The following is a 16,872-nucleotide window of genomic DNA, read 5'->3' as shown; positions in this document are numbered from 1 at the left end:
TGGAGTGAGGTTGAGAAGCATATCGGAAAATTGGTTGATAACTTTGACAATTTTTAAAATATAAGCATTCATTCCCAGGGAGGGGGTGTCTCTGGCTAGGCCAGCATTTATTCCCCATCCCTAATTGTCCAGAGGCCAGTTGAAAGTCAACCACATTGCAGGTGGGTCTGGAGTCACATAAAGGCCAGACCAGGTAAGGATGGCAGCTTCCTTCCCTAAAAGGCTTTAATGAACCAGATGGGTTTTCCTGACAACTGATTCATGTTTGTCATTTTCCAGATGTTTATTGGATTCAAACTCTTCCATCTGCCATAGCAGGACTGGAACCCAGGCGCCCAGGACACTGAGTTAACAGTCCAGTGATCATCCTACTAGGCCATCACCTCCTCTTATCCATTCTGTCCAGGCAGAGATGGGAATCCATCAAACGTTGTCAAGTATTTTTTTCTCTTCTCTTATTTAATAATTTAGATAAATGTGATGTGCTGCATTTTGGGAAAGCAAATCTTAGCAGGACTTACACACTTAATGGTAAGGTCATGAGGAGTGTTGCTGAACAAAGAGACCTTGGAGTGCAGGTTCATAGCTCCTTGAAAGTGGAATCGCAGGTAGGTAGGATAGTGAAGAAGGTGTTTGGTATGCTTTCCTTTATTGGTCAGAGCATTGTGTATAGGAGTTGGGAGGTCATGTTTCAACTGTACAGGACATTGGTTAGGCCACTTTTGGAAAATTGCATGCAATTCTGGTCTCCTTCCTATCAGAAAGGTGTTGTGACACTTGAAAGGGTTCAGAAAAGATTTACAAGGATGTTGCCAGGGTTGGAGGATTTGAACTATAAGGAGGGCTGTTTTTCCTGGAGCGTCGGAGGCTGAGGGGTGACCTTATAGAAGTTTGTAAAATTATGAGAGGCATGAATAGGATAAATAGACAAAGTCTCTTCCCTGGGGTAGGGGAGTCCAGAACTAGAGGGCATAGGTTTAGGTTGAGAGGGGAAAGATATAAAAGAGACCTAAGGGGCAACTTTTTCACGCAGAGGATGGTGTGTGTGTGGAATGGGCTGCCAGAGGAAGTGGTGGAGACTGGTACAATTACAATATTTAAAAGACATCTGAATGGGTATATGAATAGAAAGGGTTTGGAGGGATATGGGCCGATTGCTGGCAGGTGGGACTAGATTGGGTTGGGATATCTGGTCAGCGTGGACGGAGTTGGACTGAAGGGTCTGTTTCTGTGCTGTACATCTCTATGACTCTATGATTCTAGGACAGTAGATCAATAATGTTATACTGCAAGAACTCATACTGATGAGTTTGAAATATATTCCGTTGAGAGTTCACTATTACATTACACATGAGCCCTTTGATAGCCCTAACTCTTAAAAGTAAAAATGATACACGAGAGTCCAAAATTAACCAAAACATGGCAGCACTAGATCCAAATTGAATTTACTAAAGCCATTGGGTGATTATTATTTGAAGCCAGTGGTGTGGAATGATTGCCTCTTCCTCTTGGGTCTAATAAAGCAAATTGGCTTCTTAATTGGTCTTGTTAAGGTTGGAGACCAACATCATTTTTTGAATGTTTATTTTTAACACAAAAATGGAACTACCTGCTGAGTCATCAGTGAGGAATCAGAGGTTAATCTCCCTGCTACTAAATGGAGCAAATAATCAGCCTTCAGAGCCTGTTTCCTCCACAATAAATAAGCTCTGACAAGCTGAGGGGCAGCACTAAGCATCAGTCAGCCCTGTTCACACCATCTGTCCAGAAATTAAGACAAGGCGTGAGAATTAATTCATTCCATTTGCAAACAAACACACCCGCAAAGCAGTGTGGATGTTTTGAGTGAAGTGGGGTGGGGCATGAGTCATTTTGGATAATTTCTCTTGACTTCTCTGTGTTTTCGAATGCTTGCCACATATCAGCTACTGGCTGTTGAGCCACATAGCAGTTAAATGCTCACTTCACGCAAGAGTGGGCAATGACTGGCATATAAATGGTGGTTCATGTTCAGATCTGTTGACTTTATGTTTTGGACGTGGTTTACGAGCTCTGGGTCCGAAGCTGTCATTATTCTTGATGAGGGAAACACAGCCCAGTGTTACTCCAACAGTGGATACCACCGGAATATCTCAGCACTGATGGTGGCTACGCATGACTCAGCAAAAAGAAAAATGCTTCTAATCACGAGAGCAATCATTATTGAAACTTTACAAAAAAGAATTGATAATGGACCACAGATCTAAAAATATCGCTCCTCATTAACTTGTGGAGAGAAACTTACGAGTATAATAATGAGTTACCACAACTTGTTTTATTTAGATTCACTTCATATCCAGCTACAGACAGAACACTTTCCCTTTCTCCTGCAATTTACTTTCAAGTAAAATTGTTGACATTATTTATCCTTTCAAGGTATTTCACAAGAGTGAAGTATTTGATGCTCAATTACATGAAGAGATGTTGGGATGGGTGATGAAGGGTTCAGTCTAAGATCCTAACCTGAGGTGGCACAGTGGCTAGCACTGCTGCCTCATAGTGCTAGAGACATGGTTTTGATTCCAGTCTTGGTGATTGTCTGAGTAGAGTTTGCACATTTGTTCCTGACTGTGCAGGTTTCCTTCCACAGTCTAAAGATGTGCAAGTTAGGATGGGTTGGCCATACTAAATTGCCCAGGGATGTGCAGGGTATATAGATTAGCCATGAGAAATGCAGGTTTACAGATGCAGGGTTTGCAGGAGATGCTTTTTGGAGGGTCGATTTGGGCCAAATGGCCTGCTTTCTCACTGTAGGGTTCCATGATAAGACATAGCAGCAAGATTAGGCCATTCAGCCCATCAAGCCTACTCCACTGTTTCATATGTTTCTCAACGCCATTCTCCTGCTTTCTCCCCATAACCCTTGATCCCCTTATTAATCAAGAACCTTTCCAACTCTGTCTTAAATACACTCAATGTCTTGGCATCGATGGTAATGAGTTTCACAGATTCCCCACCCTCTGGTTGAAGAAATTTCTCCTCATCTCAGTTCTAAAGGGTTGTCCCTTCACTCTGAGGCTGTGTCCCCAGGTCCTCATGTCTCCTACTAGTGGCAGCATCTTCTCCATGTCCACACTATCCAGGTCTCTCAGTATACTGTAAGTTTCAATCAGATATCCCTCATCCTTCTGAACTCCATTGAGTACAGACCCAGAGTCCTTGACCACTCCTCATTGACAAGCCCTTTATCCCAGGGATCATTCTTGTAAACCTCATTTGGACCCTCTTTGACGTCAGCACATCCTTCCTTAGGTATGGCGTCCAAAGCTGCTCACAATATTCCAAATGCTGTCTGACCAGGGCCTCAGTAGTACATTTTTGTTCTTGTATTCTAGCCCTCTTGAAATAAATATTAACACTGTATTTGCCTTCTTTATTGCCAGATGATCCTTATTTTTCAATAGTTTTTTGAGAGAGAGTGAGATAGGTAGAGACAGAGGTTCGTAGTGTCCCTTAGGGAAAGAAACTACCGTCCTTACATTCTCTGGCCTACACTTGACTCCTGGCCCACGGCAGTGTGGTTGATTCTCACCTGCTCTTTGGGCAATAAGAGATGGGCAATAAATGCTGGGCCAGTGATTTCCACACCCCATGAATGAACAAGAAAACAATCTAGCGAGGAAATTCCAGATATTCAGGGATTAACACTTCCAAGTATGACCAGAAATGGATGGATAGAAGATATTTGGGATGGTAGAGAGGCCAAAATTGATAGAAAGCAGAGTGGTCAGAAAGTTGCAGAGGTGGAGAATGTCACATAATGGGGAGAGGCAAATCTATGGAATCATTAGAATACAACAATGAGCATTTTAAAATGAACCATTGCTGGAATCATGAAGCTCAGATCTCTTTGAAATTTGCTGAATAAAAAAATTAACCATTTATTTAGGAAATGTCCCAGTCGCGATTTCACATGTTCTACCGGACAGTAGCCTATTCTCCAGCCAGATTACAATGAACAGGAACATAAAAGCTAGGAGCAGGAATAGGCAATTCAGCCCATTGATCTCTGCTCCCCCATTTAACATGAATTTAAATTAGACTTGCTTTTCCTTTCATGCCTGATACAATGATTTTCTAGATCCCATTTGTTTTAAATTCCTGCCTCTTACTTAGGCAGACAGAAGGGTGTATCCCAAACCTTTGTTTTCAGGTTTTAATTTTTCAGACAAGCCCCCAGCACAATCCTTGAAGGTGAAACCAACTATATGGTTTATTAACCAATACATTCAGAACATGGGGAGGTTCATTTGCCACTCTGTCAATGCACACATGGACATACAGACACACACACACAGACACACACAAATATATACAGACACACACACACACATACACACACACAAGCATTCAAGTATTTAAGAGAGACAAGAAAAGGAGAAGAAATAGGATATGAATTACATGTTTTTGGTAAATTCAAAAGTGTTAGCAATCAGTTCATATGAGTTAGACTGAAGCACAGATACTGGCAGCAGGAGTAGGCTATTTGGCCCTTTGAGCCACTATGCTGTTAAATCTGATCATGGCTGATGCTCTATCTCAGCATATCCCTGCTTTCTCCCCTTTCTTTTTGATGCCTTTTAAATCTAAAAAGGAATCTAAATGAGCGAAATTACAACTTCCTGAAAGGCGGTGTGCTATCGGCTTCTCAAATGAACTGAACACAGCCATTTTTCCTTCCTGCAGGCAAAGTGTTGGCTTCTTTCCAGCCAGTAACTTGGATCCAGATTATGGAGGGTCTGAGGTATGCTGCCTGCCCAGTACCTCTCCCTCTGGAGGTCAAACAACAATTCATGGAGAATCTCAGAATACTTAAGAAATTCAGCTCTGAGGTGACAAAGACGGGCATTTGAGATGCTGGTGGCCTTTCTCAGTGGGCTCATTGGAAGGTCATTACGCTAACGGTGTAGCATTACCTCGCTCATTAGTGTTTCCATTGTGAACAGTAGAAATATTAGTAGCAATTCATGACAATTTTAACAGATTGCGTTTTGATGTTTCTTTGTCCAGAACTGGTAGGAAGCAGCTTGTTCATGCTCACGTCCTATGTATTGGCCTTGGCTGGAATGTCTACACAATTCAGGGGGTTCAGCAGCTTCTAGAAATATGGTCATGTGACCATAAGCTTTTCCATTTATCAAACACCGATAGAATTTAAACACAGAAATATAGAATATAATACAATTTTCTTTAGGATATCTCTTCACACTCTCTGGCCATGATACAGAATATTAATCATTTGTGACTTGAGCAACATCTCCCCTTGGATTTTTCATCCTGTCTGAATAGTTCACTCTCTCTTGTTATCCTCTCTCACACCTTGGTTGTAATGCGGTAACACGAACATCCATTTTGGAAATCAAGCACATGACGATGTAAGGGAACAACTGGATTAGATTCTGTTACGTTGTTCAAAATCCTGTCAAAACATTGTTTAAGGGTGGAATTGCAGTGGTTCTATGACTAAGCAAGTTGGTTTGTCCAACAGGAAAGGCATAATTGTAAGACATACATTTATATAGCACCTTTAGCAATCTTAGTGCATCCCAAAAACTTCTTTACAGCTAATGAAGGATTTTTGGAGATAGTCATTATTTTTCTTCATGAATCACCTGGAAAAGTGCCTTGGATATTTTATTGCGTTAATGTGTGTGTTTTAATCTATTATATAGATACATATTATTGCGATGTAAGGGAACATTACCTATAAAGACTTAACATTCAACGTGTAGGTTTACTAATATTATAGACAGTATCAGCATCTTCTTCAATAACAATTGCAAGTGACCACATGTCTTATCTTCTCAACTGTGTATTGAGAAATGGAATTTGTATGCTCCGATACAGCTAAAAAGTACTAAAAGTGTTTATTTTTTCTCTGCAATTTGAAGAGCAGGTGATATTGTTTGATGTACACTTTGGCAATGTGAGACTATGCTACGTTTTGGAGCAATGAGGCGGATACTCTATGAGGCAAAATGATACCAGGAGTCTTTGATTTATGGAGAAACTGCCAAGTGATAGCCTTTGCATTGATCCAGCTGCAGTCTGTACCAGACCTGTGAATACAGATATCCAAAAGACTAGAAACAAGAAGCATCGCTCACCATTCCTCTCTGTCAGTGAAAAGACAAAAATATCAAGGAACTCAAAAGAAAGAATTCTAATACAAGAAAGTATAAGAAATAAACCTGGATCCACCAGATCAAATATTGAATTAAAGATCAAAAATCAATCAGTATCAGCATTGATAAATAAAACAAAACTGAGGAAATAACTTTCCATTCTTGATGTCTGGTCTAGATTGACAGAATTCGTTGCCCTCGTCAATACTTATCCACCCATAATATTTATTTCAAGCCATGTATTTTTAACCGTCTTATTGATGAATATGTGTATGTGTGTGTGTGTCTATGTGTGTATGTGTCTGTGAGATTGTATGTGTGTGAGATTATGTGTGTCTGTGAGATTGTATTCATTTGTGAAATTGTAAGTGTATGTGTATATATCTGTGTCTGTGTGTATGTGTCTATGTGTGTATGTGGCTGTGAGATTGTGTGTGTGAGATTATATGTCTGTGAGATTGTGTGTGTCTGTGAGATTGTATGCGCTTATGAAATTGTGTGTGTGTATGTGTGAGATTGTATGCGTCTGTGAGATAGTGTGTGTGTGCGTGTGTGTGTGAGTGAGAGAGAGATTGTATGTGTCTGTGAGATTGTGTGTGAGTATACGCCTGTGAGATTGTGTGTGAGATTATTTGCGTGTGCCTAGAATTCTAAAGGAGTATAGTATAAATTGTGTTATAATAAATTACTAATTTTTTGCCATTTGTTAAAGAATAAGTTTGACTGCAATACATCGTGTTATTTTCCTGCTAATGAGGAAACCTTTGTATGAATTACATTTAGAGAAAATGAGGACTGCAAATGCTGGAGATCAAAGTCGAGAATGTGGTGCTGGAAAAGCACAGCCGGTCAGGCAGCATCTGAGGAGCAGGAGAATCGATGTTTCGGGGATAAGATTCCTGATGAAGGGCTTATGCCCGAAATGTCAATTCTCCTCCTCGGATGCTGCCTGATCTGCTGTGCTTTTCCAGCATTACACTCTTGCCTATGAATTACATTTGTTCTGAACAGCAATCAATCAGGCCAATTGACCATCTTGGTGCTTCAGTCGTATGCTTACAGATTTGTCATGGCTTATACAATAGTGGGGCTTGAATATCAGTGCACTCTTTCCAATTGATGCAAATGACACAATTAAGAAAACCATCAAGTATCAGAAATCATTCCACAAAATTATAAAATGCAGACATTTTCCAGTTTGTCTGTTGGCCTTTTCAAAGAGAAATGCTAATGTTTCTTGTGCCAGCACTGGTGACAAAACTGATACATTGCGAAGCAACAAGCTTCTGTACAGAGTGGATGAAAATAAAAAGGAGTGTGGGGAACAGCTAGTAAATGTCAGGAGTCAGTGCATTAAAACACAATGGGTAGATACGGTCGGTTCTGATAAAACGCAATAACTTTGTACATGTGCGATCTCTCATCATAAGAAAATCGCACAGTAGACGTGCCATTTAAACTAATGGGGCCGGAATCGCATTATAGCCAGTACAAGTAAGGAAAGTTTGCATTTTTACAAATAATGGTCTAAATCCTTCAGTCACGTTAAAGCCAACTTGTGTTGAAGAAACACGTGTAATAGCAGAACTGAATGTGTATGAAATTAAAAATGCTGGGAAGAAACGCTGAGCAATACAGAGTTTAAATCAGTCAGGCTCTGGGTCACTGTCACTCGGCAACTACATTGTTTTTAATCCAACCTCCTTTCCTCAGTAAACCACTGGCCTCCACCTCTTCAGAAGTTGTAAAACCTCATTAAAATGCACAAAACTAGACAAGCCTTGGGACTTCTTATTTACCAAGTGACGAAGAATAACTAAAATATGTCATGTCTCCTGATTCTTAACACACGAAACACAAAATTAAATCAAGCAGAAAGTTAAACATTATTCCCAACCGTAGGTACTGTGCTGCTTCTGACATGTCATCTAGGGGCTGGGATTGAGGGAGGTGTAGTGATTGTAATGAGGTTGGCCAGGTGGACCTCATAGAATACAAGTTCCACAACTGGGGCTGTTAATCCGGTCCAATCAGGGAGCCCTGGCTGACAGATATAAACAGGACTGTCAGAGGTTCTGTTCACACTGAGAGCATGTTCTGAGGGAGCTGGATCAGTGTCAAGGACACTCCATGTGTAAATAAAAGGTGACTTGGTAATGGGATACCAACTCTGTGGATCTTTATGTGGTTGGATCTTTATGATGTAATAACGGGATATGGAATCAAAGTGGTTCCTGTCCCATTGCTGGACACTGAGCATGGCTACATTGCTGAAGGACAGCACACTATTACTGTCCACAATAAGTCAATATGGCATTCTGAGAGGCATGACCTCAGGCCTTGTCTTCCTCAGGGGTGCCTGGCATATCCTCCTCATTCTCATCATCATCGCCTTTGTCATCCTGTGCTGTCTATTGCTGCAATAGATCGGTTTGTAATAAAAATAAGGAGATAGGGAAGAGGCTAACAACTTCTACAAGGATACCAGGCTAGCAGTGCAAGTGTTTGGTTAGTGTCCTGGCAGTGGCAAGATGCAAATAGCTTTATCGAGTTCATGGTATTTCCAGGAATGACATAACTTTGTTTTTGAAAGGAGGGGCTTACAGCTGGGGTAGTGCCCTCGCAAATCTTTCAGTGGGCATTGAATTCCAATGTTTCTTGCAAACAGGGATGAGTGAATGAGCTAAAGGATTCTGTATAGTGAATGGCATGGAAGATCTGGAGTAGCGGATTATGGGTAGAGAAGTGAATGCAGTGAGAATCAGGCGGGTTTTGTAATGGGGTGGGCAATATTCAAAGTTTGGGAGAAGATTTGTAGCTTGGGTGCTCGTTGTTGTGGTTCTGTTCGCCGAGCTGGGTATTTGTGTTGCAGACGTTTCGTCCCCTGTCTGGGTAACATCCTCAGTGCTTGGGAGCCTCCTGTGAAGCGCTTCTGTGATCTTTCCTCCAGCATTTATAGTAATTTGTATCTGCTGCTTCCGGTTGTCAGTTCCAGCTGTCCGCTGCAGTGGTCGGTATATTGGGTCCAGGTCGATGTGCTTATTGATTGAATCTGTGGATGAGTGCCATGCCTCTAGGAATTCCCTGGCTGTTCTCTGTTTGGCTTGTCCTATAATAGTAGTGTTGTCCCAGTCGAACTCATGTTGCTTGTCATCTGAGTGTGTGGCTACTAAGGATAGCTGGTCATGTCATTCCGTGGCTAGTTGGTGTTCATGGATGCGGATCGTTAGCTGTCTTCCTGTTTGTCCAATGTAGTGTTTTGTGCAGTCCTTGCATGGGATTTTGTACACTACATTGGTTTTGCTCGTGCTGGGTATCGGGTCCTTTGTCCTGGTGAGTTGTTGTCTGAGAGTGGCTGTTGGTTTGTGTGCTGTTATGAGTCCTAGTGGTCGCAGTAGTCTGGCTGTCAGTTCAGAAATGTTTTTGATGTATGGTAGTTGGGTAGTCCTTTGGGTTGTAGCATGTCCTCATTCTGTTATCTTTCCCTTTGGCATCTGTTGATGGAATTGCAGGGGTATCCGTTTTTGGCGAATACATTGTATATGTGTTCTTCCTCCTCTTTTTGCAGTTCTGGTGTGCTGCAGTGTGTTGTGGCCCTTTTGAACAGTGTCTTGATGCAACTTCTATTGTGTGTGTTGGAGTGGTTGCTTTCGTAGTTTAGGACTTGGTCTGTGTGTGTGGCTTTCCTGTATACCTTAGTGGTGAATTCTCCATTCTGTGTTCTCTGTACCATCATGTCTAGGAATGGGAGTTGGTTGTCCTTTTCTTCCTCTCGATTGAATCTCCCACAGAACTCACAGACACAGAAAGAACAATACTGGCCAAGGGACTCAACTACAACCACAGGGACGCCAAGACAGCAGACTTCCTAGCAGCACTAGAATGCACACTCAGAAACGATGGACTGACAGAAGAGACACAACAAACAGTGAGACAAAGTTATTGTATCCCTGATAACAAGGAAAAGACAAACACATAACCTCAACACCAAGGAGAGGGAAGCACTAAAAGCACTAAGAAACGATAAGAACATAATCATACTACCAGCAGACAAAGGCAGAATGACGGTCATCCTGGACAAAGCAGAGTACATCCAGAAAGTGCAACAACTGTTTGCAGATACCAACACCTACCAAAAGAGGGAGTTTGACCCCACCCCACAGCTCACCAATAGGATAAACAACACACTGAGGAACCTACAAAAAAAACGGACAGATAACCAGGTTTGACCTACAGAGAATGAAACCTGAAAGCAACACGACCCCCAGATTCTATGGACTACCTAAAGTGCACAAACCAGACATCCCACTCAGACCCATAGTATCACTACCAGGGACATCATCACACAAACTGGCTAAAGAACTACAACAGAAACTGAAACACCTGATCAGCAGATCCAGACACTCTATACAGTCAATACAGGAATTCTTGGACATCATCAGAAATATACATAGAGACAAGGAAGAAACCATGGTCTCATTCGATGTAACGGCACTGTTCACCTCTATCGACAAAACCTTAGCCAGAGAAACAATAGCCAACCTGCTGGATATACAGAACAGACAACAAAACAGGGAACCTATCAACAAAGACTGCATACTCAAACTACTGGACCTGTGCCTCACAACACACTTCACATTCAACCACCAAATATATGAACAAATCAACGGCACACCCATGGGCTCACTCACCTCTGGACTCATAGCAGAAACAGTAATGCAAAGGTTAGAACAAACAGTCTTACCTCAAATTCAACCCAAACTCTGGGTCAGATATGTAGATGATACCTTTGTAATCATTAAAAACACAGAAATAGAAAACACACACCGGATCATCAATGCCACACTCACAGGAATCAGATTCACTAGAGAGGAAGAAAAGGACAACGAACTCCCATTCCTAGACGTGATTGTACAGAGAACACCGAACGGTGAATTCACCACTAAGGTACACAGGAAAGCCATACACACAGAACAAGTCCTAAACTACGAAAGCAACCACCCCAACACACACAATAGAAGTTGCATCAAGACACTGTTCAAAAGGGCGACAACACACTGCAGTACACCAGAACTGCAAAAAGAGGAAGAAGAACACCTATACAATGTATTCACCAAAAATGGATACCCCTGCAATTTCATCAACAGATGCCTAAGGGAAAGACAACAGAATGAGGACATGCTACAACCCAAAGGACTACCCAACTACCATACATCAAGAACATTTCTGAACTGACAGCCAGACTACTGCGACCACTAGGACTCATAACAGCACACAAACCAACAGCCACTCTCAGACAACAACTCACCAGGACAAAGGACCCGATACCCAGCATGAGCAAAACCAATGTAGTGTACAAAATCCCATGCAAGGACTGCACAAAACACTACATAGGACAAACAGGAAGATAGCTAACGATCCGCATCCATGAACACCAACTAGCCACGAAATGACATGACCAGCTATCCTTAGTAGCCACACACTCAGATGACAAGCAACATGAGTTCGACTGGGACAACACTACTATTATAGGTCAAGCCAAACAGAGAACAGCCAGGGAATTCCTAGAGGCATGGCACTCATCCACAGATTCAATCAATAAGCACATCGACCTGGACCCAATATACCGGCCACTGCAGCGGACAGCTGGAACTGACAACCGGAAGCGGCAAATACAAATTACTATAAATGCCGGAGGAAACATCACAGAAGCTCTTCACAGGAGGCTCCCAAGCACTGAGGATGTCACCTAGACAGGGGACGAAACGTCTGCAACACAAATTCCCAGCTCGGCGAACAGAACCACAACGGTGGGCAATATATCTTTCATTCAGCCCCCCTCCACACCCATCACTCACCCAATGCACATTCCCCCCTCCAAGTTTGTATCGCAAAATAAAACTATCCAAATAATCTTCATCTGAGCTGTAAATCTGAATGGTGCTTTGAACTCAGGGATGTTGTAAATTTGGATATTCCACACACAAGTCTTGAATTAATATTATAGTCACTGCTACCCAATTAGAATTATTATCATTAACATTTAATCTTTGCTGCCTATTAACTATCAAGTAATACCTATTACAGCTTCACTCTGAATATTGCAAGCTTTAAATTTAGCCTCGCTCCTGTGAAGGATTTTATTAAATACCTTCTCAAAGTCTAGATTATCATCATTCAGTAACTCTTGTTACAGCTTCATAGAATCCCACTACATTTTTAGGCTTCATTTGCCTTTCATAAACCTGTAGCTCTGATTTATTGCCTTGTTCTCACTCCATGCTGAATTGCTTCCTTTATAATAAACTCCAACATTTTTCCTACCACAGTTGTCAAGACAGCAGTGTAATAATTCGTACAACTGCTTTCATTTTTTTTAAGAGAAAGGAAACTAAAATTTCAATCACATTACCTCCCACTGAACCCTCCTGTATCCATCCCATTCCCATCCACTTAGGTTAATGTCTCATAGAATCACAGAATTGTTCTGGTGTGGAAGAAGGCTTTTTGATCCATCCTTGTCTGCCCTGGTCTTCGAATGATTTATTGTCAATCACTTGCCATTTCCCTTTGGCCCTGTGTGTTGTTTCAATTCAAATAATTCTCTAATGTCTTCATGACCACCTCAATTGAACCTACCTCTGCCACACGTCCAGGCAGTACACGTGCTCTGTGAGTGATTATCATACTTAGGTTTTTGCAAGTTGCTTTTAGTCTGCGCCTTCTTCCTTCTTTTATGGATGCATCAGTTCCTCCTTGTCCTCTCTGTCCAGACCCCATATGATTTGGCAAGAGCTTCTATAAAATTTCTTCTTAGCCTTAAGATGCTGCTGGGATAGGAAGGGTTTTGGGCTCTGTTATCGTGTGGTCCCACTCCCACTCCCCTGACTGCCTGCATTCTTCTTCGCTTTATTTTATTTCATTTTTTCAGTTCTCATTTGCATCAATGTTCTCCTTTTAGTGGCTGTGGTGGAGGAGGGTGTGATGGGACTGGTCTGGAAACCCTCCCTTTGGCAGCCTCAGTGGCAGCTTTGGTGGTGATATCTTAGATTAGATAAGATTAGATTACTTACAGTGTGGAAACAGGCCCTTCGGCCCAACAAGTCCACAACGACCCGCCGAAGCGTAACCCACCCATTCCCGTACATTTACCCCTTTACCTAACACTACGGGCAATTTAACGTGGCCAATTCACCTGACGTGCACATCTTTGGACTGTGGGAGGAAACCGGAGCACCCGGAGGAAACCCACACAGACACGGGGAGAATGTGCAAACTCCACACAGTCAGTCGCCTGAGTCGGGAATTGAACCTGGGTCTCTGGCGCTGTGAGGCAGCAGTGCTAACCACTGTGCCACGTGCCGCCCACTGACTGGCTATATCTTATAGCTAGTCAGTGGGTGGCACGGTGGCACAGTATCCTATATCTTATATCCTATATAGCCAGTCCATAAATCTCGGAGCTGTGGAAGGAAAAAAAGATTAATTTTGTCCTAAGGTATTGTCTCAGTTATTTCTTTTTATAACTTCTATAAGTAGAATAGCACTGAATTGTGGCAAGTTATACACATCTTACTGTATTTGCACAAATACAAGTGACAATAAATTGCTATGCTGTTCTATTCCAAGACAAACACTCCCTACTTCTGAAGTCTACTTTCCAAACTGAACTTTCTCATCCTTGAAACCAATCTTGGAATCTTCTTCTGCACTCTCACCAATACTTCAATAATCTTCCTACAGTGTGGCACCCAGAAGTGTACACAATATTCCAGCTGAAGTCTACCTACTGCCTTATAGATGTTCTTTTTCTGGATCACCCAGGGAATGTGAGCTAGCAGTTATTGCCCATTCCTGGTTGCCCCTTGAACAGGTGGGGGTGAGCTGCTTTCTTGAACCACTGCAGTCCATGTGCTGTTGCTAGACCCACACTACCCTTAGGGAGGGAGATCCAGAATTTTGACCCAGTGACAGTGAAGGAACACCAATTCAGGATGGTGAGTGGTTTGGAGAGGAACTTTCAGGTGGTGGTATTCTCATATATCTGCTGTCTTTGATCTGCTAGGTGGATGTGGTCGTGTGTTTGGAAGGTGCTGTTTGAGGATCTTTGGTGAATTTCTGCAGTGCATCTTGTAGATAGTACACACTGCTGCTACTGAGCGTCGGTGGTGGAGGGATTGAATGTTTGTTGATGTGGTTCCAATCAAGTGGGCTGCTTTATCCTGGATGGTGTCAAGCTTCTTGAGTGTTGTTGGAGCTGCACCCATCCAGGCAAGTGGGGAGTATTCCATCACACTCCTGACTTGGGCTTTGTAAATAGTGGACAGGTTTTGGAGAGTCAGGAGGTGAGTTACTGGCCACAGTATTCCTAGCTTTGGATCTGCTCTTGTAGCCACTATGTTTATGAGGCGAGTTCAGTTGAATTTCTGGTCAATGATAACCTCCTCAGGATATTGATAGTGGGGGAATCAGTGATGGTAACACCAGTGAAAGTAAAGGGGTAGTGGTTAGATTGTCTCTTAAATCTAAGGGGTAGTGGTGATTGTTATTGCCTGGTATTTGTGTGACACGAATGTTATTTGCCACTTGTCAGCCCAAGCCTGGAAATTGTCCTAATCCTACTGCATTTGAACATGAACTATTTCAGTATCTGAGAAACCACGAATAATGCTGAACAATGTGCAAAAATCATCAGTGAACATCTCCATTTCTTATCTTAACATGGAGGCAAGGTCACTGATAAAGCAGCTGAAGGTAGTTGGGCATAGGACATTATCCTGAGAAACTCCTGCAGAGTTGGCCTGGAGCTGAGATGACTGACCTCCAAAAGCCGCAACCATCTTTCTATGTGTCAGGTATGATTCCGATCAGCAGAGAGTTTACCCCCAATTCGTAACGATTTCAGTTTTGCTAAATAACTTCCTTGTTCTTGTACTCAGCATGGCAGATTTCCTTAACTCAAAGGGGGGGTTTAAACTAATTTGGCAGGGGGATGGGATCCGGACTTGTAGTCCAGCAAGTAGGCTAGCTGTTTGTCAGGATGTCCGAGTATGTGGGGAGGCTGTGAAGAAGGTAGCACTGACAGGGAATACTTGCGGACACAGAGATGGGTTCAAGTGCGTATACTTCAACGCAAGGAGTATCAGAAATAAGGTCGGTGAACTTAAGGCGTGGATAGGTACCTGGGACTACGATGTTGTGGCCATCACGGAAACGTGGATAGAAGAGGGACAGGAATGGTTGTTGGAGGTTCCTGGTTACAGATGTTTCAGTAGGATTAGGGGGGGTGGTAAAAAAGGAGGGGGGGTGGCGTTGCTAATTAGAAATGGTATAACAGCTGCAGAAAGGCAGTTCAAGGGGGATCTGCCTTTGGAGGTAGTATGGGCTGAAGTCAGAAATAGAAAGGTGCAGTCACCTTGTTGGGTGTTTACTATAGGCCCCCCAATAGCAGCAGAGATGTGGAGAAACAGATTGGGAAACAGATTTTGGAAAGATGCAGAAGCCACAGGGTAGTAGTCATAGGCGATTTCAACTTTCGAAATATTGATTGGAAGCTCTTTAGATCAAGTAGATTGGATGGGGCGGTGTTTGTACAGTGTATCCAGGAAGCTTTTCTAACACAGTATGTAGATTGTCCAACCAGAGGGGAGGCCATTTTGGATTTGGTACTCGGTAATGAACCGGGACAAGTGATGGGCTTGTTAGTGGGTGAACATTTTGGTGATGGTGACCACAATTCTGTGACTTTCACCTTGGTTATGGAGAGAGATAGGTGCGTGCAACAGGGTAGGTTTTACAATTGGGGGAAGGGTAATTACGATGCTGTAAGACAGGATCTGAGGAGCATAAGTTGGGAGCATAGGCTGTCGGGGAAGGATGTCGTGGAAATGTGGAACTTTTTCAAGGAACAGATACGACATGTCCTTGATATGTATGTACCGGTCAGGTAGGAAAGAAATGGTCGTGTGAGGAAACCTTGGTTGACGAGGGAAGTTGAATGTCTTGTAAAAAGGAAGAAGGAGGCTTACATAAGGTTGAGGAAACAGGGTTCAGACAGAGCAGTGGAGGGATACAGGATAGCCAGAAGGGACCTGAAGAAAGGGATTAGGAGAGCCAAGAGAGGGCATGAAAAATCTTTGGCGAATAGGATCAAGGATAACCCAAAGGCATTTTATGTGTATGTGAGAAACACGAGAATGACGAGAACGAGGGTAGGTCCAATCAAGGACAGTAGTGGGAGACTGTGTATTGAGTCGGAAGAGATAGGAGAGGTCTTGAATGAGTACTTTTCTTCAGTATTTACGAATGAGAGGAACTGTATTGTTGAAGAGGAGAGTGTGAAACGGACTGGTAAGCTAGAGGAGATACATGTTAGGAAGGAAGATGTGTTGGACATTTTGAACAACTTGAGGATAGACAAGTCCCCCGAGCCTGATGGGATATATCCTAGGATTATGTGGGAAGCAAGAGAGGAAATTGCAGTACCGTTGGCAATGATCTTTTCATCTTCACTGTCAACGGGGGTGGTACCAGGGGACTGGAGAGTGGCGAATGTTGTGCCCCTGTTCAAAAAAGGGAATAGGGATAACCCTGGGAATTACAGGCCAGTTAGTCTTACTTCGGTGGTAGATAAAGTAATGGAAAGGGTACTGAGGGATAGGATTTATGAGTATCTGGAAAGGCACTGCTTGATTAGGGACAGCCAGCA

Source organism: Chiloscyllium plagiosum, unplaced genomic scaffold (assembly GCF_037043375.1).
Source record: "Chiloscyllium plagiosum isolate Xiang-an unplaced genomic scaffold, Cpla_swu_hap1 HiC_scaffold_19, whole genome shotgun sequence".
NCBI lineage: Eukaryota > Metazoa > Chordata > Chondrichthyes > Orectolobiformes > Hemiscylliidae > Chiloscyllium > Chiloscyllium plagiosum.
The sequence above is the reverse complement of the archived record's forward strand: the minus strand, read 5'-3'. Positions refer to the sequence as shown.